The following is a 25,207-nucleotide window of genomic DNA, read 5'->3' as shown; positions in this document are numbered from 1 at the left end:
TCTTTCTGTTCCTTTTAAGCATTATGGCAGATGTAAATTACAATTTTAAATAAATAGTTATTACAACTCACCAAATAGGCAAAGAGTAAAGCATTTCTTATTGTTGTCAGTATTATCACTTTTCTTGGAAGATTTTAAATGTAGATGCTTTAATGTATTTTTGTTTTGTGCCTTTCAAAAACAAACGCAAAAACAACAGTATTAAATGTATGACTTTTCCCCTCTGGGATTACAATATCAGGTGTGTGATGATTACTTTTGTACGTCAATTTCCCTGGGGTGAGGGGTGCCCAGAGAGCTGGTAAACATTCCTGGGTGTCTCTGTGAAGAGTCACAGGGAGAGATGAGCATTTTGACTGCGTAGACTGAGTGAAGATTGTCCTACCAAAGCAGATAGAACCATCCAATCATTGAGGGAATGAGTGGGAGTGAGCAAAGGAAGGCAGATGTGCTCTGGGCTTGAGCCTAGACATTCAGGTTTTCCCGCCCTTGGGCATTGGCACTCCTGGCTCCTGGGTGTCAGACTCAGACTGGGACTTATCCCTTCAGCCTCTGGACTCTCAGGCTTTCAGACCGGAGTGAATTATACCACCAGTTCTCATTTTTCAGCTTGGAGGCGGAAGATCATGGGACTTCCCAGTCTCCATAACTGTGGGAGCAAATTCCTAGACTAAATCTCCTCTTACATCTTTTTCTATCTATCTTCTACTGGCTCAGTTTCTCTGAAAAACACTAATACAAGGTGTATGTTTTAAAATAAAGGCCTTTAGCTAAAAATGCAAAGGCAATAAGAAGTCTAAATTTACTATACAATTAATTTTTCCATAGTTAAGTTTTAATATTGGTAATATGAATTTGTAATATAACACTTTATGGCCTCAAAGCATTGGCTTCTTTTATAACCTTAATAGCAGTTCTGTTATAACATTTTAACTGTTTTCCTCCTCTTAACATAGTCATCCACCTGAGGACATCTAACAAAATATAGGCAAATCATTATTACAGATAATACTTCTGAAATTGTGAAATCTTGCCTTTAAAAACACTTCAATTTGGTGAAGAAATGAAAACCTGTATCTGTTTCAGTGAAAGGACAGTGCCTTCTGTTTTGGACTGGAGCCCAGTTAGAGCTTGATGAGAAATTCTAGGGTCACACCGGTGCTAATTACGCCCGGTGATGACAGTGTTTGGAACCTTTTCAACGTGAGCTCGGAGCCGTCCATGGAGGCTTTGCCAGGAGCAGGTCCTCTTCTGAATAAAAGACTTACAGTTCCTGGACTTTTACTCGGGTCCCTGAATTGCCTGTTTTGGCTTCTGATTTTGCTAATAGGACTCACCAATTAAGAAATCCAAAGCATCCTTGTGCTTTGGAGTATATGTGTTCCATCTCCACCGATTCTCAGGTTTAACCATATCTCTGCAGTCCCTTGTTTTCCCGTCAGAATCGAGGCCGTGCATAAGGAACCAAAAGCATACTGGCTTCTTCGTGTTCTTCTTTGATGTGGAATCAAAGCACCTCATTGTTAATTTGGAATTTAAAAATCAGACTGCCAGGCTATCAATCTGCAGTTTCCTATTGAAAAATGGTCCAATTCCACCCCACCTTTGAGTCAAATAGAAGTATTTTGTTGCTGCCTTTTTGACTCCATATGAACATGTCTTCCACACCTGTCGCTGCGCTGATTGCCTGTAGTTTATTTTTCAGGCCAGTTATTGCCGTGGGATTCAATTAAGCCAGGTGCTTAAGAACATACCAACCTAATGCGTGATTTCAGTGAGTGCAACACTGGGCTGTAACGATGACAAAGAACTCCGGAGCCCAAATTACCCCAGCTTCAGGTAATGTGCTCTGTATTAAGAGCAGCTCTTGTAGCAATACTTTATTCGGAATAGCATAATAAAACATAGCTAGCATCATCAACTAGCGAGTGATTGTGAATTGGAACAGAGATTTGAAACCTCAAGCTAAAGAGCAACCTCAATTCCATTAAAATAAGGAATTTAATCAAAGATGCTCCTATTACCACTACACCGATACAACAAAATAAAACATCATGCTACTTATTCCCATTAATTCCATGATGAATGGCATTGCTGATGGAGACATATTTCTAGAAAATAGAAACATACATATCACAAGTGATTTTTACCAAATATGTAATGTATGTGGTTTGAAATTCTTCTTTCGAAAGGAGAGAGAATCTTTATTCTGGAGAAAGTGAACCAGGGTGACCCTGACTGTGTGTGATCAGACATATCTGAGGATGTTGGGGTTGTACCACGAAATGCATCTCCCTTGGATGCTTCTTTGGGAAACTACTGGGGGATATATTGCCCCAAATCTAAAGAGTAAACAAAGAAATGGATGACAAGATACAAGAAACAGAAAAGCTACCATAGAAGGTAAAGGACCTTTCCGGTGATGTGAAAGGACATGCTAGCAGGACATTGGCTGATGAGGTCTGTCTAGAGCAGTGGTCGGCAAACTCATTAGTCAACAGAGCCAAATATCAACAGTACAACGATTGAAATTTCTTTTGAAAGCCACATTTTTTAAACTTAAACTTCTTCTAATGCCACTTTTTCAAAATAGACTCGCCCAGGCCGTGGTATTTTGTGGAAGAGCCACACTCAAGGGGCCAAAGAGCCGCATGTGGCTCGCGAGCCGCAGTTTGCTGACCACGGATCTAGAGGAAGCTAGTTGCCTCAGGAGCATAAAGAGAAGGGCCCTAGGAAAGGGTCCTCTGGGTGCAGGGGTTTGAATGCACTGAGAAGGGTTACTCGTCTAGAGATACTTTTGTGATAATTAATCGTAGGCCCATGAAGAACTAAGCACACTATTAAAACACATTAATCATTAAGTTCATGGAAACAAAGTTGTATAGGACAGAGATGTAAATTTAGTGTGAGACCAAGCTTAGCGATAACCTGTATTTTCAGTCATGACAGGGTGAGTATTTGTACTGGAGTTCTATTGCCACATAACAAATTACCACCAAACTCAGCAGCTTAAAAACACACACATGTAGCCATGACTGGTTTGGCTCAGTGGATAGAGCGTCAGCCTGAGGAATGAAGGGTCCCAGGTTTGATTTCGGTCAAGGGCACCTGCCCGGGTTGTGGGCTTGATCCCCAGTTTGGGGTGCACAGGAGGCAGCCGATCGATGATTCTCTCTCATCATTAATGTTTCTGTATCTCTCTCCCTCTCCCTTCCTCTCTTAAATCAATAAAAATATATTCAAACAACACACACACACACACACACACACACACACACATACACACACACACACACATGCATCCTCTCATGGTTTACTAGGAGTAGGTCAGGAATTCAGGTCAGGTGTAGCTGGGTTGTGCAAGGTCTCATGAGGCAGAAAGCAGGGTGCGGGCTGGGCTGTTTCTTTTGGAACTCAGGTCCTTTCCCACTTGATGGGTTACCAGGTTTTATTTTCTTGTGATTGTGTGACTGACAGCCCTGGATTCATCATGGCTGTGGGCTGTAGGACACCCTCAGCTTCTAGAGGCAACCACGTGGCTGCCCCACAGACTGTTTACTTTATGGCTATTTGCTTCTTTTTCTTTCTTTTAAAAAATATCTTTATTGGTGAAAGTATTACAGATATCTCCCATTGACCTCGTCCACCCCTCACACAGCCCCCGGCCTTCACTGAACTTGCTTCTTTAAGGAGGGTTTTTCTCTGTTCAGCTAATACACCGAGTCTTATAATAATTGAATCGAGTGCCAGCCAATCACCTTTGCTGTACATCTTTGTCTGGCAGTAAGTCACAGGCCCCACCCACACTCAGGGACAGGGTTTTACCGGGCAGAGCACCAGGGCGGGAGATCGGGGTGGTCAGTATAGATTTCTGCTTACCACAACGTTGAATATGACTTTATACAAAAGTTCTGAAATGGCAATATTGGGGGGATAGAAAAAAGCAGAGTATATGGAAATATATAAGATCTCATGGCTTCTTCTTCTATCAGTTGGTAATATAGAAAGTAAAACACTCAACATTAGTCTGAGAAAATTACTTGAGAATGTGTAGAAAAATATCAGAAGAACTGCACTTAATCCTAATTCTGCATATATATTTGAAAACTTAAAAAAAACTAAATTAGAAAAAAATATATATATAAGCATTTGAAATACCAGCTATGGATTTGAGAGAAGTAAGCAGATACTGGAAATGTAGGGGAAAAGTAACGGAGTTAGCTTCTGCTTGGATATGGGGTTATAGAAACAAGGATGTTTAAGCATTCCAGGATAGGTAGCTAGCTGTAAGAGTTAGGTGGGCGTCCACAGAAAGTTTATTATAAGTTTCTAGTGACTTATTTCTGTGAATATTTTCTTCAATCTAAGTTTCTCAAGAAATAGAAGAAGAAAAAGAAGACTATGTCTCAGAGCAACACTCTTAATAAATCTATAATTAAGGGAAGTTTGTTGAATTAATTATTCAGTAGCAATTTAATTTAGTCAGTTATTCAATAATGGAAAATTTAAAATTTTAACTGGACAACCAAGTGATAGGAAAACAATCCATAAAAATAGAAAAGAATGGTGTATAGGAATTAATATTTACCTAAGAATTTGACATTACTCACAGTTATATCACTTGAAACATTCTTGTTAGGAAGTTAAATTAAGCCACATCATTAGCAAAAACACAAATTGGTGAATTCTCAGGAATACAGCCTCTCTATGTGTCTGCATGGGTTTCAGGAAATGGACCAAAAACAATAACTAGTCATACAAATACAGCTTAACTATTCATACAAATACAGCTTAGAAACTTTCATTTTATGTGATTAGAGATATGAACAAGCCATACAAAAGAGAATGCACCTCTTAAACACATAAATGACAGCGGTTTCTTCTGAAATATCACTTTGGACTTAGATATTCAACAAGGCAGGACCCCAATTTGAACTTAAGCTATTTGTAAGGAGAGGAGCAAGTAGAGAAAATAAAACAAAAATGAAGCAAAGAGGTGGACATAAAGGGTTTGTGAGATCCAGGGGATGGAAAGATGGCATTTGATGGCTTCAGACAAAACATTTTGAAAAATGTCAGCAGAGGTCAACTTTCTACAATGACAGAATAAAATAATTCCAAAATAATGAACTTCCTCCCTTACCCTTAAGAAAGTTTTCTTTTTTTCATCTTTTATCTCAAGCAAAATAGCTAATAGTCTCCTAAATATTTCATCTTCAATTTTACTTTGCATAACAAATAGATGAATCATTAGTAAATCATGACATAAATTATACCAAAAAGGCAACATGACGTCATCATGTCTTGTGAGAACATTCATTATATTCAGAACTAGAGGCCCGGTGCATGAAATTCGTGCACGGAGGGGGGTTGTCCCTCAGCCCAGCCTGTACCCTCTCCAATATGGGACCCCTTGAGGGATGTCCCTCTCACAATCCAGGACTGCTGGCTCCCAACTGCTTGCCTGCCTGCCTTCCTGATTGCCCCTAACCACTTATGCCTGCCAGCCTGATCACCCCCTAACCACTCCACTGCCAGCCTGTTTGCCCCCAACTTCCCTCCTCTGCTGGCCTGGTCACCCCTAACTGCCCTCTCCTGCAGGGTTGATCACCTCCAACTGCCCTCCCTTGCAGGCTTGGTCCCTCACAACTGCCCTCCCTTGCAGGCCGGGTGCCTCCCAACTGCCCTCTCCTGCTGGCCATCTTGTGGTGGCCATCTTGTGTCCACATAGGGGCAGGATCTTTGACCACATGGGGACAGCTATATTGTGTGTTGCAGTGATGATCAATCTGCATATTACTCTTTTATTAGATAGGATAGAGGCCTGGTACAGGGGTAGGGGCCAGCTGGTTTGCCCTGAAGGGTGTCCCTGATCAGGGCGGGGTTCCCTTGGGGTGTGGGGCGGCCTGGGCAAGGGGCCTGTGGTGGTTTTCAGGCTGGCCACGGCCCCTAGCAACCCAAGCAGAGGTCCTGGTATCTGGAATTTATTTTCCTTCCACAATTGAAACTTTGTAGCCTGGAGCGGAGCCAAGCCTGGGGCAACCTCTGAGGCCGGCAGCCATTTGTATTGGGGTTATAATTGAAACTTTGTTGCCTTAAACAGGTGGGCCCGGCCAGGGTGTGCTTTGCTTCCCCTGTTGCTGGCGGCAACCCTGGCCTGCTCTCTCAAGCTCCATCCTGCCGCCATTTGTTTGAATTTGTTTACCTTCTATAATTGAAGCTTTGTAGCTTGAGTGGAGGCTTAGGCCTGGCCAGGGCAGACGGAAAGCTTGGCTTCCTCTGTTACCTAGGAAACCTTGCTCTCTGTGGCTGTAGCCATCTTGGTTTGGGTTAATTTGCATGCTCGCTCTGATTGGATGGTGGGCGTGGTTTGTGGGCGTGGCTTGTGGTGTGTCAGAGGTATGGTCAATTTGCATATTTGTCTATTATTAGATAGGATGAAAAGCCTTCTTAGATCTTTCCATAGGGACGGAGCATAAGGGTTGGCACAAAAGGAAGAAGAGAGAAAGAGAAATTTCATTTAATTCACTAGTATAGTAAGGTTTAAATACGAAAAATGAGTTAATCAAATACTATACATTTCCACATCAGTGTATTTAATAAATCATGAAAGATGAGAATGGAACTAAAAATCTGAGTACCTACAACCACTTCAAAATAAATGAAAATCATATCATCCCTCACCCATATAATAGATGTTAGGGATTATTTTAACACAGGACTGACTGGATTAGTTCTTGATTAAATAAGCTTCATCTAAACCCAGATATCTACCCTTGCTACACTCCCTGCAAGTCATCCGCCTGCTTTGTTTATAAAACAGAGAGTGTTCTTTAAAAAGGACGTGTTCTTTTGTAGTAAAATGGTATATTCACTGCCACTCACATCACAGAGGTGTATGCTCGCAATAACATTCCTACTGTGTACCTGTGTGCATCTTTTCCTGAACACTTGACATTGGCAAGAGAAGAACAATGCATTGTATTGTATTTTAATAACTTGAGCTACAGGATTTTCTATGTTTTGGGCACAGAATAGAATTGATTTACGAGTGACGATGGAAGAATGTTCATCTTTTATTCCCTAAACTCTCCTTTTCTAACCCAATGTCCATTTAAATGGATGGGTTCGCTGGTGCAGCACACACATACAACTCCGGAAGTGGCCTGTGCAGCCTGAAGCTTAGAAAGCTACCTTGGTGGAAACTTCAGATTCATTTTCCCAAGGTTTAAATGAGTAAGGTGTTTTTAAAAAAATATAATTGACATGTATTTTTATTATATTGTTTGTCTAAATGGCAACATATATTTCCTTGATTTAGCAACTAATAATCATTTTGTCTGAAGTTATATTTTATGAGCAATTTTTTATTTACAGATTAATAATCATTGCAAATTTAAAACCTTGTTAAAGTGGATAAGGTAAAGTTGTAATCAGAAATTCTATGTAGTTATTTTGACCACATTGTTAAGCTTCATGAAAACATGTAAACTCCATTTCTTCAATATGAAAACTCGGCATCTTGGTTTTATTTCAGAAAAAAGAATTACTCATAGAATTTGTATGCATATTAATTTTAGTGGTTTTTTTTAAGTGGTAACATAGTTTAAAAATAGTGGGTTACGTGAAAAAAATCTATAATCAAGTGCAAATATCAAACTTGCCAAAAGTTCCTACAATGCTTTCATGATGGTAAATAATGCTCATTTTAAATTCCATAAAGTCAGACAAGATTCTATTTTCATTCTCGTGATGGTCAATAGTTGTGGTGTCGCAGGAACAAGTAGCAACGAAGACATCTTTTTATACCCCCACCCGGTGGAGGTCTGCGGGGTTTATACTTTTCTGTCTGCCGGTCTCAAGGTTCCTTTGCCAGACATCTTGGGCAACAGACTAGATTTCAGGCCCCCTATTCCTTCGTTGTGGCTTTTCCCAGAATGTATGAGGACAGGGAGCGATTTTATCTTGGCTTGCCCCAAGACTGCAGACTTCTTTGTGGGGGAGATGAAATCCCTCCTTCTTTCCCCTCCCCCTCCTCCTGCCTTACCAGTCACCTTTCCTGCCTAACAGCCCCCAATCTATTTGTCCTTGGGTTTATCTGGCACAAATGGCATTGATGGAGAGGGTCTGAGAATTTCAACCTTTACCCTATGAAATCCCCCTTTCCATAAACATGGTGTGCAACTTCATTTATTTAGATATTCTCTGACTGAAAGGGGGAAGATGGTCAACTGCTTCCCCAAAAGCAGACACGTTTTTACTTGTTTTTTTCCCAAGTGTCTTTGCAAAAGCAGTTTTTGTACTTTTCTGCTAGTTTAACCCCATGGACTCTGGGCAGGCCTGGGCACAAAACGTTCACAGTAAAGAATGGAGCTTAATGTGCAGAAGTGGTTGGTATGTATTGTTTCACTAATGCAGTGGATTATCTTTTCATGGGTATGGCCTACATTTAATCCTATCCGTGTGTTGCAGGTAATGAAATCTCATAGCTTCTTTCCTGATAATTCTCTATTACAGGATTCTCTTTTTTAAAAAAACAAACAAACCATCCCCGCTTACTGTTTTGTTGTTGTTAGTTAGTTGTTTTTGTCCCCCCTAAAATCCAGAGGGTAATGTTGAAAATAGTCTGTGGTCAAGTTCAACCTACCTTTTTAAAACAGTTCCCATTCTCCCCAATTCCTAATGTATTCTTCCGTCCATTGGAATTTGAAGCGTCTCATATATACTTATTATACTGTTGTTAATGCTGTTTCTTCTTCAAGTTCTAACTAAAAGTCCACAGACTTCACAAAGAAAACTGATGCTCTGATGAGATACTATTTTTTTAATCATTTTTGTTCTATCAGTCTGTGCCTCTATTATATCTTTCCTGTCTTATGTTTTAACAAGACGAAAGTTATCTTGGTAGCTACCACATCTTTGCAAAATAATGATGGAAGCATATTAGCTGTTAAAAACATACTTATCAAGAGGGTAAATGCACTCTCTGCATTAAGTGCCAGACGGTGGTAACCTGTGCTGAGCTCCTGCAGTTTGAAAGCATATAAAAGGTACTCATGCAAATTAAATATATTTTTAAACATGCTCATAGAGAAAAATGTTAGCTCCACTTAACAAGCAAAAATATAAAATATTGTAACTGGTCATAAAACTGGCTAATTATACATCTGTTAACTGTATAATGATTTCCCTCCCTAAAATACATCCATTAATGCACTTCCCAGCTCTACCTAACTCTAACAAACCTGAAACACCTCTGATGCCCAGGAATTATCAGTTAGAAAATGACAAAATAAAAGCAGAACCTTTTTGTCGTTCTCAACTCTTCATTACTTTTGGCATATTGACAAGAAAGCCATTAAACACACACACACACACACAACACACACACACACACACACACATCCAAATTAATAAACGCAGGGATTACTACTAATTGTAACACCTCTTGGGTCTCTTTGCCTGTTAAATGTATCATAAACTGAATGAAAACTTGACCACCTTTATTTCTTTTGACACTTGGTCACCTGAAGCATTTTTCAAAATGTAAATATTTCTTCATGTCCTGGAAACGTCATACAGTAAAGACGCCTACTCTGACCTTTTCAATATTCTCTATTTTGTCTGGTTGTCTGTTCCAATCACAGGTTCCTGTGGTGGTAAACAGAAAAGTTGGGTATGGCAAGCGAATCAAATTACAGAGTACTGAAAAGGTCATAGAGGGCCGGTTTTGACTTCACAGGACATCAGAGGTAGGGGTGGGGGGAGATTTGTAATGTTTGGAAAATGGATTACTGTCACCTTGTGCATGTTTCTAACAAATAACTAGTAAAAGCCAATGACGAACTTTCTTTTGTTTACCCCAATGTTTAAATTACTTCTGGACGACATCTGAAAAGTCAGTTAAGCATTTTCTTACTGCAGATTCAACGTAGGTAATTCTCTTTCCCTTTAATGCACAGTACATCAGATCCTCTCGAGCAGGAAACCTTTATTGTGTCCGTGAAGATAGGGGTTAGCGGCCGACAACTGCATAATGGGGTGAATGTCCTGCTATCCTTCCATTCAGAAGGTGCTTAAAATATTGAATAATAGGCCCAGGTGGAAGATGAACTTTACGTGGTTTATTTTATTCTACCGCATTGAATTTTTCCACATGAATACTCTCACTGCAGTGAGTTTACAGAAGGTTTTGGCCACAAATTCCTGTAGAAAATACTAGGTTACTCTAATTGTATGCATTTCTTACTCCATCTCTGGACTATCTCTGCTAAGCAGCTATGTTATTTATCTTCACATTGCCATTAGCTGTGAGTTTCCAATAAATATTAAGTAGTAAAACTATATTTATTGAATGAATAATACAATTTTAAATCTCCCTGACAACATGTACCTATTTGCAAATGTCAGAAATTCATAAAATCTGTTTATTTTCATCTGAATCACTTTATTCCGAATTTTCTTTAATATAAAAATAAAATAAAATCACCTCTATAGCAAATGCTATTTGTTGCAAACCTAACATGTAGTTTCTTCTTTTTCTTCCTTACTTTTAAAAGACCCCTGATTTTTGTTTAATTGACACACTCTCTCTCTTCTTACACAGACCTTGTCAATCATAGAAAAAGCTGAATTCATCCTATAGCCCAGAGGTGGGTCCTGGTCAGTCGCAATCACACCATGCAGTTAATACAGAAACAGGCCTTGCTGAATCAGGACACAGGACAGAATAGTCCCAATATTAATTTTACTAATTAGCCCAGCTGGCATAGCTCAGTGGTTGAGCATTGACCTATGAACCAGGAGGTCATGGTTAGATTCCTGGTTGGGGCATGTGCTCAGAGTTCCGGGCTCAATCCCCAGTGGACAGTATACAGGAGGAAGCCAACCAGTGATTCCCTCTCCTCATTGGTGTTTCTATCTCTCTCTCTCCCTCTTCCTTCCTCTCTGAAATCAATAAAAACATATTTTTTATTTCCTTATTGATTAAGGTATTACATATGTGTCCTTGTTCCCCTATTACCCCCACCTCCCATTCATGCCCCAACGCCCTGTTGTCTGTGTCCATTGATTAGGCTTATATGCATGCATATAAGTCCTTTGGTTGATCTGTCCCCCTCTCCCCCACAGTCCCCTACCTTCCCTGAGGTTTGACATATTTTAAATAAATAAATAAATAGATAGATAGATAGATAAAAGATAAAGGTAGGTATGTGTCTTCTATTGATCAGCTCTAAATGAAAATTACCTTATCCCGTGGCTGTTAAAGAAGCCAGATCTTTCACACTAGATCTGAAAAAAAGCCAGTTGCCCTGGGTTCGGCTAATAACCATCTGACAAACGTAAGAGTGATGAGAACGGGGCTATGGGGCTTGGTAAAGTGAAACAGAATCTCGGAGGAACAGGCAGGAGGCAGATCGACCACTCTTGGTCCTTGTCCTTTGGACAGTTCAGCTGTAGGAGGTAATGTTTCCACTGTCCTCCGAGTGCATTTGAAACGGGATTTATGTTCTCTATAGTTGTGAGCAAGGAAAAACAGTGTCCCTAAAGGTGTCTTTGCTTTTACCTTTAAGCGGGGCTACAGGAGGCAGCCAATCAATGATTCTCTCTCGTCATGGATATTTCTCTCTCTCTTCCTCTTCCTTCCTCTTTGAAATCAACAAACATATACTTAAAAATTAAAAAATAATAAAAATGGCCACTGAATACCTAGTGTCTTAAAATGTGTATATGATTAATGTTATTCTGCTTAGCTCATTTCATAGATGAATTATTTCCCTTACCAACATCAACTTTCAAGTGTGTCAGTGCAAAAAAATAAGAATGATGTATTCATCTACTGCTTTTCAGTCATGAAACTTTGAGTATCCAAATTGTAACTGATCCTTATTTTTTCAGTATAACCAATCAAGATTCATTTAGTCTTTGACAGGTTACTGTGTGCATTTCAAAGTAATTGAATAAAGTTTTATGAAGCCTTATGATTCAGACATTTATTATGTCAGACCTCAATTCTTCCAAATAATTTCACCTCAATTATTCACTCATCTCTAGAAGCCTATGCATTTTTTGGACATTTTTCCAATTTTAAGCACAATCATCACAAGTGCATTTTATGGCTTTTGTTTCTAAAAGTCTCTAGAGATAAATGGACTAATTTGGAGGTGTTTTATTTAATAAAAGCATGAAATAGTAAGTAACACAAGAGGATAATTACTAATTTAATTCAGAATTGCCATTAAAATGAGCTTTGTACCCTTTCATTTATTCATTAGCCTAATGTGGAAACCAAAGGTTGCTTAGCACAGTCTTTTCCAAATCATTTTAAAACACTTAGCAATGAAAATTTGTATCCTAAAACATGTCTTAAAACCCAAGGTTGGAAACAAAAGTTAACCAGTGAAAATTTCAAAGATGGAAACAAAGGAACAGTATGGGAAATGGGGGAAATGGTTAAGGCTATACAGCTTGAATAAACACTTCTCCAAAGAGGACATACCAATGGCCAATAGAAATATGAAAAGATCATCATCTTCACTAAATCGCCCAAGAGATTCAAATTAAATTCACATTTTGTAGACAAAAGACCTCACACCTGTCAGAATGGCTACCGTCAATAAAACCACAAATGAGAGGTGCTGGCGAGGGTGTGGAGGAAAGGGAACTCCCATGCACTGCTGGTGGGACTGCAGACTGGTGCAGCCGCTGTGGAAAACCGTATGCAGTTTCCTCAGACAATTAAAAAGGGAGCTGCCTATGACCCAGGTATTCCACTTCTGGGGACTTATCCAAAGAAACTCAAATACTGATTTGAAAGAACAATTGCAGCCTGACATTTATCGCAGCATTATGTGCAATAGCCATGACATAGAGGCAGCCCACAGGCCCATCAGTGGACGAGTGGATAAAGCATGGTAACACGTACACACCAGGAAACATTACCTGACCATTCAAAAGAATGAAATCTTACCGTAGTCAACAGCATAGATGGGCCTAGAGGGTGTTATGCTCAATAAAACGAGTCAATCAGAGAAAGACAAATGACATACGGTTTCACTTATATGTGGAACCTAAAGAACAAAATAAATGGACAAACAAAATTGGAACAGACTCATAGACCCAGAGAGCGAACTGGTGGTTGCCAGAGGGGAGAAGGGTTGGGGAACTGGGTGGAAGAGGTAAAGTGATTAAGAAGTACAAATTGTAGTTATCAAATAGTCCCAGGGATGTAGTAAAGCATAGGAAATATAGTCCATAGTATTGTAATAACTATATATGGTGCCACTTGGGGTACTGGAAATATCAAGGGGAGCTAGACATAACGTATATGATTGCTTAATCACTAAGCTGCACACGTGAAGCCAAAACAAATAAAATGGGGGGCGGGGGGAGATGCTGTCACAATTCTTAAAAAGAAAGAATAATTTGCCTGAATCTTATCAATAACAAGAAAATAATTTTGAAGTGTTTAAACAACATACCTAAGTCTGAGCAACATTAGCTAAATTCTAGCCTTCTAAAATTACTAGATATTAGATAATCCAATGTGAACTTTTATGTTCTAAACTAGAGGCCTGGTGCACGAAATTTGTGCATGGGGAGTGGGGGTGTGTCCCTCAACCCAGCCTGCATCCTCTCCAATCTGGGACCCCTCAAGAGATGTCTGACTGCCCTCTCACAATCCAGGTCTTCTGGCTCCCAACCGCTCACCTGCCTGCCTGCCTGATTGTCCCTAACTGCTTCTGTCTGCCAGCCTGATCGATGCCTAACTGCTCCCCTGCCTGCCCAATTGCCCCTTACTGCCCTCCCCTACAGGCCTGGTTGCCCCCAACTGCCCTCCCCTGCTGCCCCAGGAAACCCCTAATTGCCCTCCCTTGCCAGCCTGGTCATCCCTAACTCTCCTCCCCTGCAGGCCTGGTCCTCCCAACTGCCCTCCCCTGCAGGCCTAGTCCCCCCAACTGCCCTCCCCAGTGACCCAGGACACCAAGCCTCCCCACCCATCTCCCACTCTGCTCTGGGATGATCCAGGATGCCAAGCCTTCCTGACCATCTCCCGCTCTGCGCTCTCCTGCTCAGCTCTCCCGTCAGGGTTGGCATCCTGGGCTGCTGGGGTGATCCAGGATGCCATGAACCCCCGCCACACACATTCTCTGCAGGCTCCATGGCTCTGGCCAGCACTACCATTTTAGCTCGTCAATTTGAACATTCCCTCCTTATTGGCTGTGGGCACATCCATCTTTATCACGAAGTGACAGTTAATTTGCATGTTACTCTTTTATTAGATAGGATGAACTGGAATAAAATCATATCATGTCTAAAGTTTTAGGCAACTACTTCTATTCTTTACTTGTATTCTTTAAAATTTGACCTAGATGCTTATACCTTTTTTTCCTAATGAAATACTTATTTAAAATATTATTTAAATGAATTATTATTTTACATCATTTTGTAGTAAGGCACATATTATAGACAAAATACTTATATTTTTATGGTAAAGATTACCCAACACATTCTATTTGTTGTGTAATGTGTTATCCATAAGCCACCAGATAGGAGAAAAAAATAAAATGGGCACTAATGAAATAACACTGATGGCATTTCTCCTTCGGAGGAGTGGACTTTTAACCTTGCCACTTACACATAAGTGGACCACAGATTTTAGCAGACAGGAATGTTGTCCCCAATTTATTATTTGTGCTCAAATATCCACCAAAATCCAATTGCCAGGAGTTGGCTGGAAAGATGTGCTGAGTTACTGTTTCAGAGCATGAGTCGAGTGTTCAGCAGAGAAAACAATATAATAGAGTGCATACATGCTTGCCAAGGGTAGCCAAGCAATGTAAAATCGGATGCCTTGTAATCTGATCATATTTGGAATGCTTGTGCTATGGCTAATTATAGCGAAATGCTGAGCTTTGCTCTCTTAGTTCCAAGTCTCTAGCAACCCGGTTCTATTATCAAGGGTGAAGTTATTTTATGGAAAACAGATCATCTCGGGATAAGCATGATCACCGTTATCTCACCAAGTCAAGACGTATTGGGACTCTGATTCAGGTATAGCACCTGCTAAACTCATTTCTTGAAACTGCTCCATCTCCCCAAACCCAGAACTCTCGAGTTTCCCTTTCTGATGAGAGTATCCGACCTTCCCAGAATTTGCACTGCCTTACCGTATTGTATTTTTCCTGCATCGTTGTATTTTACCCCTTTTTCTATTATCTCCTTTAACTTTTTAAAGATCTTTAATCACTTTAATTTGTAATATTCAGTATTCTACCGTTAGATTATCCTTTTAAGTGAAAAATCTGTGTATTTTACTTTCTGTATTTTGTTTGACATTCTGTGTTGAGATGCATGTGACACATAAAATTGTGTAATTTTTAGGTGAACAACATACTGATTTGATACACATGCATTACATATAATTGCCACTGTAGCAGTAGTTAGCACCTCTATAACATCACATAACTATCATTTATGTTTTGTGGTTTGAGTAATTAAGATCTAGTCTCTGATTTTTACATTTTGGCCCGTTTGATTGAAAGTCCTAGTTGAAAGTAAAGATAACTGACTGTGGTGCATCCGGGAGTTAGTGGGATGCTGAAGTTCACGCTTATTACCTCGATGACAGCTGTGCTGAGGGAGCTGCATGTGCACTTGTGCCTTTCGCATCGTTCCAAAGTCCTGGTCCACAATGAACACCCTAAATACGCATGGGCCAGATGAAGGCATCGCCAAATGACTGAGGGGATGAAAAACTGTGAACGTGTATGTTTTTAACATTTTTAAGGAGTAATAATGATTGTCTTTCCTACAGTTTTATATGGCAGTACATTGTTTGGATACTTTAGTGTAGTATAACAGTGCAACTTTGAATATAGGTCCCCATTGAAACTACTTCCAATGACATTTTATCCCACAGAGAAGAATAGAAAGGGTTTCATTTATAAATATATTTCACATAGGTTGAAATAAGGCATGTGGGCCTGTTTTAACACTGGTGTTTCCGGAGTCATTCCCAAAGTAAACAATCCTTACAGCACAGTCGTCTTCTGAGGGAGCCCAACCAACTTCATCTACATTTAAACAACAAACGAAGATTGGATATATTTGCCAATCTTTGTATGTGACTTTACTTATTTAACTTTAAATAATTATATTTATATAATTTTTCTGTCTAGTTGTTTATTTGTTAGTACAGCAATTGCCTTGACCTTTGTCATGTTATTTAACTCTTCTGAGCTTTTCTATTCCTATCTGTTGAATGGGAATGATAATAGTACTTACTTTTAAAAGCCATTGTGGTTATTCATGCAAATACTAGTATATGGAGAGAGAGTGGGGTATATTTGTATTTGATGATTAGATAATCTTTTGCTATCTTCAAGGTTTATTTCAACTGAATCAGTTACTGCTCATGATATTATGAATAATTTTTTTAAATGTTTAGCTCTGTTAATCAGGAACTCTGGAGCCCATGAAAACTGCATGATTAGAAATAAAATAGGAGAAGCACATTTTTTATTATTTTAAAAAAATATTCACTAAGGCAGATCTTAAGTGCACTTATAACCGAAAGTATGAGTATTCCAGTATACAGTACAAAATTCAAAATAAGCGCCTTCATGTGGGGCTAGGGCATTGGCTTTTAAAACTAAAAATTATTGCACTGCATTTTGATGAAATCCATCACAGCTTTGATACTTGACCTCGTTTTAAAAAGCTAGGTGCTTTCGTGATGAAAAGAGTACTTAATTTAATGACTCAACTTCCAAAAATAATGAAAATGCCTTCGCTGAATTTCACTGGAGTATGAGATTCTCATCCTGATGACTCTCTTGTACAAACCACATCTTATTTTCCTGTGCATCATTGTTCCACCACAGAACATACCAAGCTCTCACCCCATCGCCTGTCAGAGAGTGCCCCCACTGTTTTGATAAGTTTAATGCCAAGTTGCAGGTCAATGTCTAGAAATGTTTCTAAGTGAACAGCTCTGGGGGGGGTAACGAAAACATATGGAGTCAAATAAGTTCCTAGAGCATTGCTCAGTGATATGTGACAGTAGCATGCTCAGCGCAGGTGAGGTGTGCTTCCTCTGAGACGTGTGTGGAGATGCACCTTCTAGTATGTGCTCAGCTGCTCTCCCCGGTGAGGCTGCCTGAGCCGGCAGGTATAGAAGTCAGAACCAGCCATTGGCATCTGAGGGCTCTGTATTATAACCGTCAATCTCTTCTTGTGCTTTGGGTTTTGAAAGTGATGATCTAAAACTTTGTCATTTAAAAGCTATTTTACTTAGACTCATTCTAAGCATGGAAATGACTGGGTAATTTCTGTATGTGAGTGGGCTCTAAAACATGAGATGATCAGTGCTCCCACTTCAGTCCTGAGGATGGATTGCAGGAGGGCCTGAGGTACAGGCGACGGGGTTCCATATACCGCCAGGATAGCTATGAGATGGGATCGGTGCGATGGAGACAGGCCCTCGGGCTCCTGATCCTTTGCATGAAATGCCCTTCGGGTCCCTGACTCTAGTCATCGTATTGGACAATTCATATCACCAATTATTTTTATCTCAATTGAACCATCGTCCCTATTAAAAAAGAAAGACCCATTCCACTGAGAGTAATTAGATGGTTTACTTCAACACAACAAAATAAATACAACTTTAAAAGACAATGACTAAAGCTGACAAATGTTTTCGACATTGTCACATGCAATCACCTCATTTCTCTCCGTGACTTTTATTCTCTTGCGGATGGTGCTAACAGATGTTAATGTGGTATAAATGAACATGTCACTTTTCTCATGCCTGTGTTGACAAGTGTTAACGAATACGGCTTAAGAGGAACATGCTATCTGACAGTTACCTGTCTTCCTCTGTTATATCAAGTTACTGTGCTGCCCATCCAGTCTCTAGTATCCTCTCAGAGGGTCGCATATGGCACCTAACTCAAAACTCAGAAATATTATTTGATCCGCCCCAGTTCTGAAACATGTGCTGTCCCCCTAGAATAGAGATTAGCAGACCAGTGAACCCCTTCTGCTCCAGGGCACAAGGAAGGAGGCAAGAGGCATCCATCTCTTCCAGGTGCTGCATTCTTGTCTATTTTTATTTATCAAATAAATTCATTCCTTGATGCTTTCGTACTTTATCATTGCTTGCAGGAAGCTTTTTAGAAATGAGGCATAATTAAAGCTATTAAAATATCACCATTACAATACATCACATCTTAATTCACAGCATGCATTTCAGTTGATTTTAGCAAATTGCATGTGCTGTGCACCTGATTGACCCTCATCAAGTGGTCTCACAAGGTGACCATTCCATAACATTGTGTGTGTGTGTGTGTGTGTGTGTGTGTGTGTGTGTGTGTGTGTGGTAAGTGGGATGGGAGCTGAATTGCATTTTCAGGACAGATCTTAAGAAAATAAAATGATCAGCACTCAAATACACATTACAATGTCAGAGCACTTTTATTATTCCTGTGCATAACCATTAAAGGCTCTTTGAAATCCACCTCACTATGAGACAACATAAACACCATTCCAGGCTGGCATTGTGCACTATACATTGCAAGGTATGAATAAATGATACATTTGATTTTTTCCTGTGGACTTTAGTGCTTATGGAATACTATAGTTTATCATAAGATGCATGGATGCTTCTTTACTTAGGACTTTACAAAAATAGTATCTTTGGGTCTATGAAACCTATATAAGAAAAGGGTAATATGCAAATACCAAATGGCAGAACAACCGAACAACCAATCAAAGAGTAATATGCTAATGATATGCTAAGGCTGCTCAACCACTCGCTACTGACCACCAGGGGTCAGACAGTCAACTGACCACCAGGGGGCAGACAGTCAACTGGTCAACTAGTTGCTATGACGTGCACTGACAATCAGGGGGCAGAGGCTCCGACCCATAGGTTAGCTGCTGGGGTCTGGTTGATCAGGACTGAGCAAGATGGGCCAGACATGCCCTGGAGTCCTCCCATGCCCTGGATCCCTGTGGGATCGGGCCTAAACGGGCAGTCGGACATCTCTCTCACAATCCAGGACTGCTGGCTCCCAACTGCTTGCCTGCCTGCCTTCCTGATTGCCCCTAACCACTTCTGCCTGCCAGCCTGATCACCCCCTAACCACTCTGCTGCCAGCCTGTTTGCCCCCAACTTCCCTCCTCTGCCGGCCTGGTCACCCCTAACTGCCCTCTCCTGCAGGGTTGATCACCTCCAACTGCCCTCCCTTGCAGGCCGGGTGCCTTCCAACTGCCCTCTCCTGCTGGCCATCTTGTGGTGGCATTCTTGTGTCCACATGGGGGCAGGATCTTTGACCACATGGGGGCAGCTATATTGTGTGTTGCAGTGATGATCAAACTTCATATTACTCTTTTATTAGATAGGATAGAGGCCTGGTACAGGGTTGGGGGCCAGCTGGTTTGCCCTGAAGGGTGTCCCAGATCAGGGTGGGGTTCCCTTGGGCGTGGGGCCTGTGGTGGTTTGAAGGCCGGCCACGCCCCCTGGCAACCCAAGTGGAGGCCCTGTTATCTGGAATTTATTTTCCTTCTACAATTGAAACTTTGTAGCCTGGAGCGGAGCCAAGCCTGGGGCTCCCTCTGAGGCCGACAGCCATTTGTGTTGGGGTTATAATTGAAACTTTGTTGCCTTAAGCGGGTGGGCCCAGCCAGGGTGTGGGGAAAGCTTTGCTTCCCCTGTTGCTGGCGGCAACCCTGGCCTGTTCTCTCAAGCTCCATTCTGCCGCCATTTGTTTGAATTTGGAGGCTTAGGCCTGGCCAGGGCAGGCAGAAAGCTTGGCTTCCTCTGTTACCTAGGAAACCTTGCTCTCTGTGGCTGTAGCCATCTTGGTTTGGGTTAATTTGCGTACTCGCTCTGATTGGATGGTGGGCGTGGCTTGTGGGTCTGTCGGAGGTATGGTCAATTTGCATATTTGTCTATTATTATATAGGACTAGAGGCCCGGTGCATGAAATTCATGCATGACGAGGGGGGTGTCCCTCAGCTGAGCCTGCACACTCTCCAATCTGGGACCCCTTGAGGTATGTATGACTGCCCATTTAGGCACAATCCAGGACTGCTGGCTCCAAACTGCTCGCCTGCCTGCCTTCCTGATTGCCCCTAACCGCTTCTGCCTGCCAGCCTGATCACACCCTAAGCACTCCCCTGCCAGCCTGATTGATGCCTAACTGCTCCCCTGCCAACCCGGTCGCCCCTAACTTCCCTCCTCTGCCAGCCTGGTCACCCCTAACTGCCCTCCCCTGCAGGCTTGATCGCCCCCAACTGCCCTCCCTTGCAGGCCTGGTCCCTCCCAACTACCCTCCCCTGCTGGCCTGTTCACCCCCAACTACCCTCCCTTGCAGACCTGGTCCCTCCCCTGCTGGCTATCTTGTGGTGGCCATCTTGTGTCCACATGGGTGCAGCCATCTTGTGTGTTGGAGTGATGGTCAATTTGCATATTACTCTTTTATTAGATAGGATATGTTTTTATTGATTTCAGAGAGAGGAAGGGAGAGAGGGAAAGAGATAGATATATAAATGATGAGAGAGAATTATTGATCAGCTGCCTCCTGGATGTCCTGTACTGGGATCGAGGCCTGACCAGGAACCAGGAATCAAACCCTGACCTCCTGGTTCCTGGGTCAATGCTCAGCCACTGAGCCATACCAGCAGGACCCCAATATTCTTCAAGTCACACAGCTTTTAGGTCTCCAAGAGCTAGAAACTTCTTTTCATTCAAGCTGCATCCTCAGAGTTCTACTTGTCATACTCTGCTAGCTCGTGGGCCTAGAGAATTCCGTGGCCACGCAGTTTAAATAGACGTATGAAAAGGCATCGTCCTGCTTGTTGGAAGATGATGCGAGTTGCAATTAAGAACACGCTCCATGGCATACGTAGTTCCTATATGATTGCTGTGGAGTCGAGATGGTGTGTTTATGAGAAAGGAAGTCATGTGAACTGTAACCTTCCAAAATGGAAAGTTCCCGTTGATTGACTGAAACATCAAAAATGCTAATAGGAAAATGGCGTCACAGTAGGTGTTGTTTATGAAAACGTCACTGTGTGTTCTGCATTGCTTCTATATAATTGTTGCATTTCAGACCTTTCAGATGTGTTCACTGAACAAGCTAATTCAGCAGACAAGTTGTCATTAAGCTGTACTGGTGGGAGGCCTATCAGATTTGCAGGCTTTTAATAGTTTAAACATTCCATCAGCCGTCATTTAAAAACTTCACTGTGCATAGCAGTCATTTACAACGTAGCGGCATATCAGCACCGTTAGTGTGAAGTCTTTTTCTTAACCCTTCATGCATAAGTAACACTTTAGGAAAGGAGTGTGATAGTATTTCAATTGGGCTTTTTTAGTATTACCATAATATTTTCTCTATAACATAATTCTGGTAGACACTCAATAAATATTGAGCCAAGGTCATTTGTATTATATTTTAAAAATTTCACCTTGGGGAGTGAAATAATATATTTGACACAACCACACACAAAAATAAATTCAAATCAAAGCAGGATAAAGAACAAAGTATAAAATACTATCTTTTTATTTAATCTTCTAATTTTTAAAAATGCACAATAAAATGTATATGATTACTATGTAATTTTTCAAAATATGCATTTTTGTTTTTTAATTATCACCTTAATTTGTAATAAAATAATTCTTTTCAACTCACATATTTCTTAGAAATAGTAACAATTATTCTCATTGTTTAGAGAGGATGCTGTAAAAAGTATGTAAAAAAGCACAAAGCTTCTAGCCGAAACTGGTTTGGCTCAGTGGATGGAGCGCCAGCCTGTGGACTGAAAGGTCCCAGGTTCGATTCCAGTCAAGGGCATGTACCTTGGTTGCGGGCACATCCCCAGTAAGGGGTGTGCAGGAGGCAGCTGATCGATGTTTCTCTCTCATAGATGTTTCTGGCTCTCTGTCCCTCTTCCTTCCTCTCTGTAAAAAATCAATAAAATATATTAAAAAAATAAAATAAAAATAAAAAAGCACAAAGCTTCTAAATAGGTAATCAGCGAGTGCATGACATCATATTTATTACTTAATAGGTCCTAGGTGTGTGTCTTATACCTAAAAGCTCTTTAAAAGGTTATTAATTTATTAGTTTACCCTTTGAAACCCTTCATCAGGGAAACAAATCACATTTCAGGAGCTGAGGTTGAAATATGGCCACCTGGCCACTGTTCGCGTTTCCTCCAGTTTCCAAATCTAAAGTGCCCTGTGCCGAGCAGTGCTGTGACCGGGGCTGCTGGCGAGAGTCGGGTCGTGGGTGTCTGGGCCCTGGCGTGCAGCTTCCGGTCAGGCCGGCCAGACCAGCGTGCTGCCCAGGAGCCGAGGACGAGGCCACAGCTCCGGGGCTGGAACACAGGGTGCTGGGCTCTGTGTGTGCCTGGCAGAGGGAATCATATGAAAGCTAAATGAATGCAAAACCCATTGAGAAAGCCAGCAGTCCTTGTCTCCCGATGGCAGCCTCCCCTGGCAGCATGTTCCCACGTTCCAGAGTCCTCTTTGCCTTCCAAGAACTGCACAGTTCCTTCCTCAGAAAAGCAATCCAGATCACTTAACGGCTCTGAGCCTCCAATCAGCGACCAGCGCACCGAGCCCTGGCCTCTTCAGGGACTCCAGCACCCTGGGACAAAGGGGGAGTGAGTGGTCGCCTGGCCACTGGGCACCGCCACCCTCCTCCTGAGGCCTCCCCTGCATTTCAGTCTTCTTCTCTGCTTGGCTTTGGGGTGAGTTCTCTCCAGGGAGACGGAAAGCGGAAGGGAAGGGGCGTCAGGATGATGGAAAGGGTTGCAGCCATGACATCACAGCAGCTTCTGGACAAGCGTTGATCCTCATCCCCTCTCCCACTGCCTGCACGGACTAGCGAGGCCTTGGGAAGGGACCCGGCACTGAGCCCGGCTGGGATTCCCGGGCCCTTTTGTGAGCCGCCGGGTTACGTCCTGCAGGCGTAGCTCCTGCACGTTCGCTTTCCTGGCCTTTCTGCCGCAGGTGCTCTGATCTTGGGTGTCTCCCCTGGACCTTCGTTCCCCCAGCTTTTCCGACATTCACGGAAGCCCTCCTTCCTGTATCCGTTCACATCGCATTACTATGCACATAACACATCACCATGTATGCATATAAAACACATACGTATTTCTCTGTTAGTTTGTCTGTTCCTGGTCAGACCTGACAGAAGTAGACCTCCTGAGTGAGCAGTCATCTGGTTTTGCTGGAAGATTCATCTCCTTACCCATCTGCTTCACAATATGCAGGCTGAGGCACAGAAATGATTTTGAAAAAATAAACTTCAGTGCCTGCCGGTAAGGGAGAGGAAAGTCATTGCTGAGACCCAGAATGATGACCTGACAGCCACATGTGGGGAAGATCACAAAGAAAACAATGAAGTAGTGGAATACTGATATTATCCAGGAGGCTGGGGATATTTGCATGTAGACCTCACATTGCAAAGAATGGCGAGGATTCAAGAACACTCCACGAAGGGACCGCGGGCTTTGAAGAGGACTCCGGACCAAAGTCACGTCAAAATCCTGTTGAAATGAAAAGGGAGTGTACACCTCCACACATTCTGGCAAAAGTATTGAATTCTGGGGATAAAAGGAAACAGTGATTTTTACTTTCTTTTCTGTGGAACGAACAAGAGGAAAAGGAAGTCATATCCATTGTACATCTCTGCCGCACGGTACATGGTTGTGCAGTATTCTCCGAGATTTCTGAGTTTCCTCAAATATTCTGTGTCCAGAGGGTCTTTTACTCTTCAGGAGGTCATTGGCGTGTCGTGGGCAAGGAATCCTTCTTCCTCGGCCGTCCTCGCCCTCCACTGCACTGAAGAAGAAGCCAGGGTCACTGACACGCAGGGCTTCTCTGCATGTCCCAATGGCAGCATCGAGAGGAAATGCGTTCTCTAGATCGAGCTTCGTTATTTGATTTTTTTAATATTAAGATACAAATCTTAGGACATCACAGTTCTAGAAACCAAAAATGTTCTATTACCCCTTTATTCTCTGCTAAAAATAGGTGTTTGTATTTATTATTTTTAAAGTATGTGTATTTATTGATTACTTATAACATTCAGTATGAATGTTGTTTTTATTCCTCTGCATGTGTGATTTCACTTTTTTTCCATCTGACCAGAAGTAGATGGGGCAGAGATATGTTTTTTTCCCAGCAGATTCATCTGCTGAAAGGCAGGGATGGGAATGTAATGTGCATAGACCCTTCTTATCTATCTCTCGACAGGAGAAAAGGGCAAGACATATACCCAGTCATCATGCTGTTACTTTATATGACATGTATTTGGCAGACAACTTTTTATTCTTCAGCAGCAGCATTAAAACATCTGTTTTAGAAACAGTTGTTGAAAACAGATGCATGCCTTCCGTTTGCAAGTATAACATGTTCCAAATATTGTATATCCATGTGAAATTAGTATTTCTGATAAAAGCATGGCCACAGTTTATTTTGATGCTACATAAGATGTAAGTGTGTAGCTATATTTTACCCTCGCACCATCAGTCGTCCACCTGTTTTACCTGGTGAAGTGCGTTTAGAGTGATTTGTGTTTCTTCACAGGAAAAGATGACATATATTGACTTTTTTTTCCCCTTTCCTCCTCCAAAATTTCATACAGATCCTTTTCAGTCAGACTTGGCTGCAGGTAGAGTCAATGTGGAAAAAAGATGAGGCCAGCCCTCAATGGACGTGGCTAAGAGCGAGAAATAGACAGTTGGCCTTTCCAAATGAATTCAGTGCTCAGAAGAATTCAGTGAAATTCATTCAATCCGTAGAACTATGTTTATTTTTAGAGTTTCTTCCTCTTTTATTCTTAATTTTCCCACTGGTGATATGATATGCATTTATTTCACATTTACAAGCCAAGAATTCCTTTACTTGCTAAAATCTTCTGTTGAAGTATTTGGGAGATTCTTGCCAACCATAGTAACCTGGGGTGAGGTTAATGTTGGAAGTATCTCAAAATTTTAATACGTCAGATTATCTATATATATATATATATAAAAGCCTAATGTGCAAATTGTTAGGAGACAAGAAGTTCGATTGTTCACTATGACGTGCCCTGACCACCAGGGGGAATCGAGGAATGAAGGAAGGCCCCGGCCAGCAGCTGGACGGTCACAATTGGACCTAATCACCGACCAGGCCTAGGGACTCTAC

Source organism: Eptesicus fuscus, chromosome 12 (genome assembly GCF_027574615.1).
Source record: "Eptesicus fuscus isolate TK198812 chromosome 12, DD_ASM_mEF_20220401, whole genome shotgun sequence".
NCBI lineage: Eukaryota > Metazoa > Chordata > Mammalia > Chiroptera > Vespertilionidae > Eptesicus > Eptesicus fuscus.
This window is presented reverse-complemented; position numbering follows the sequence as displayed.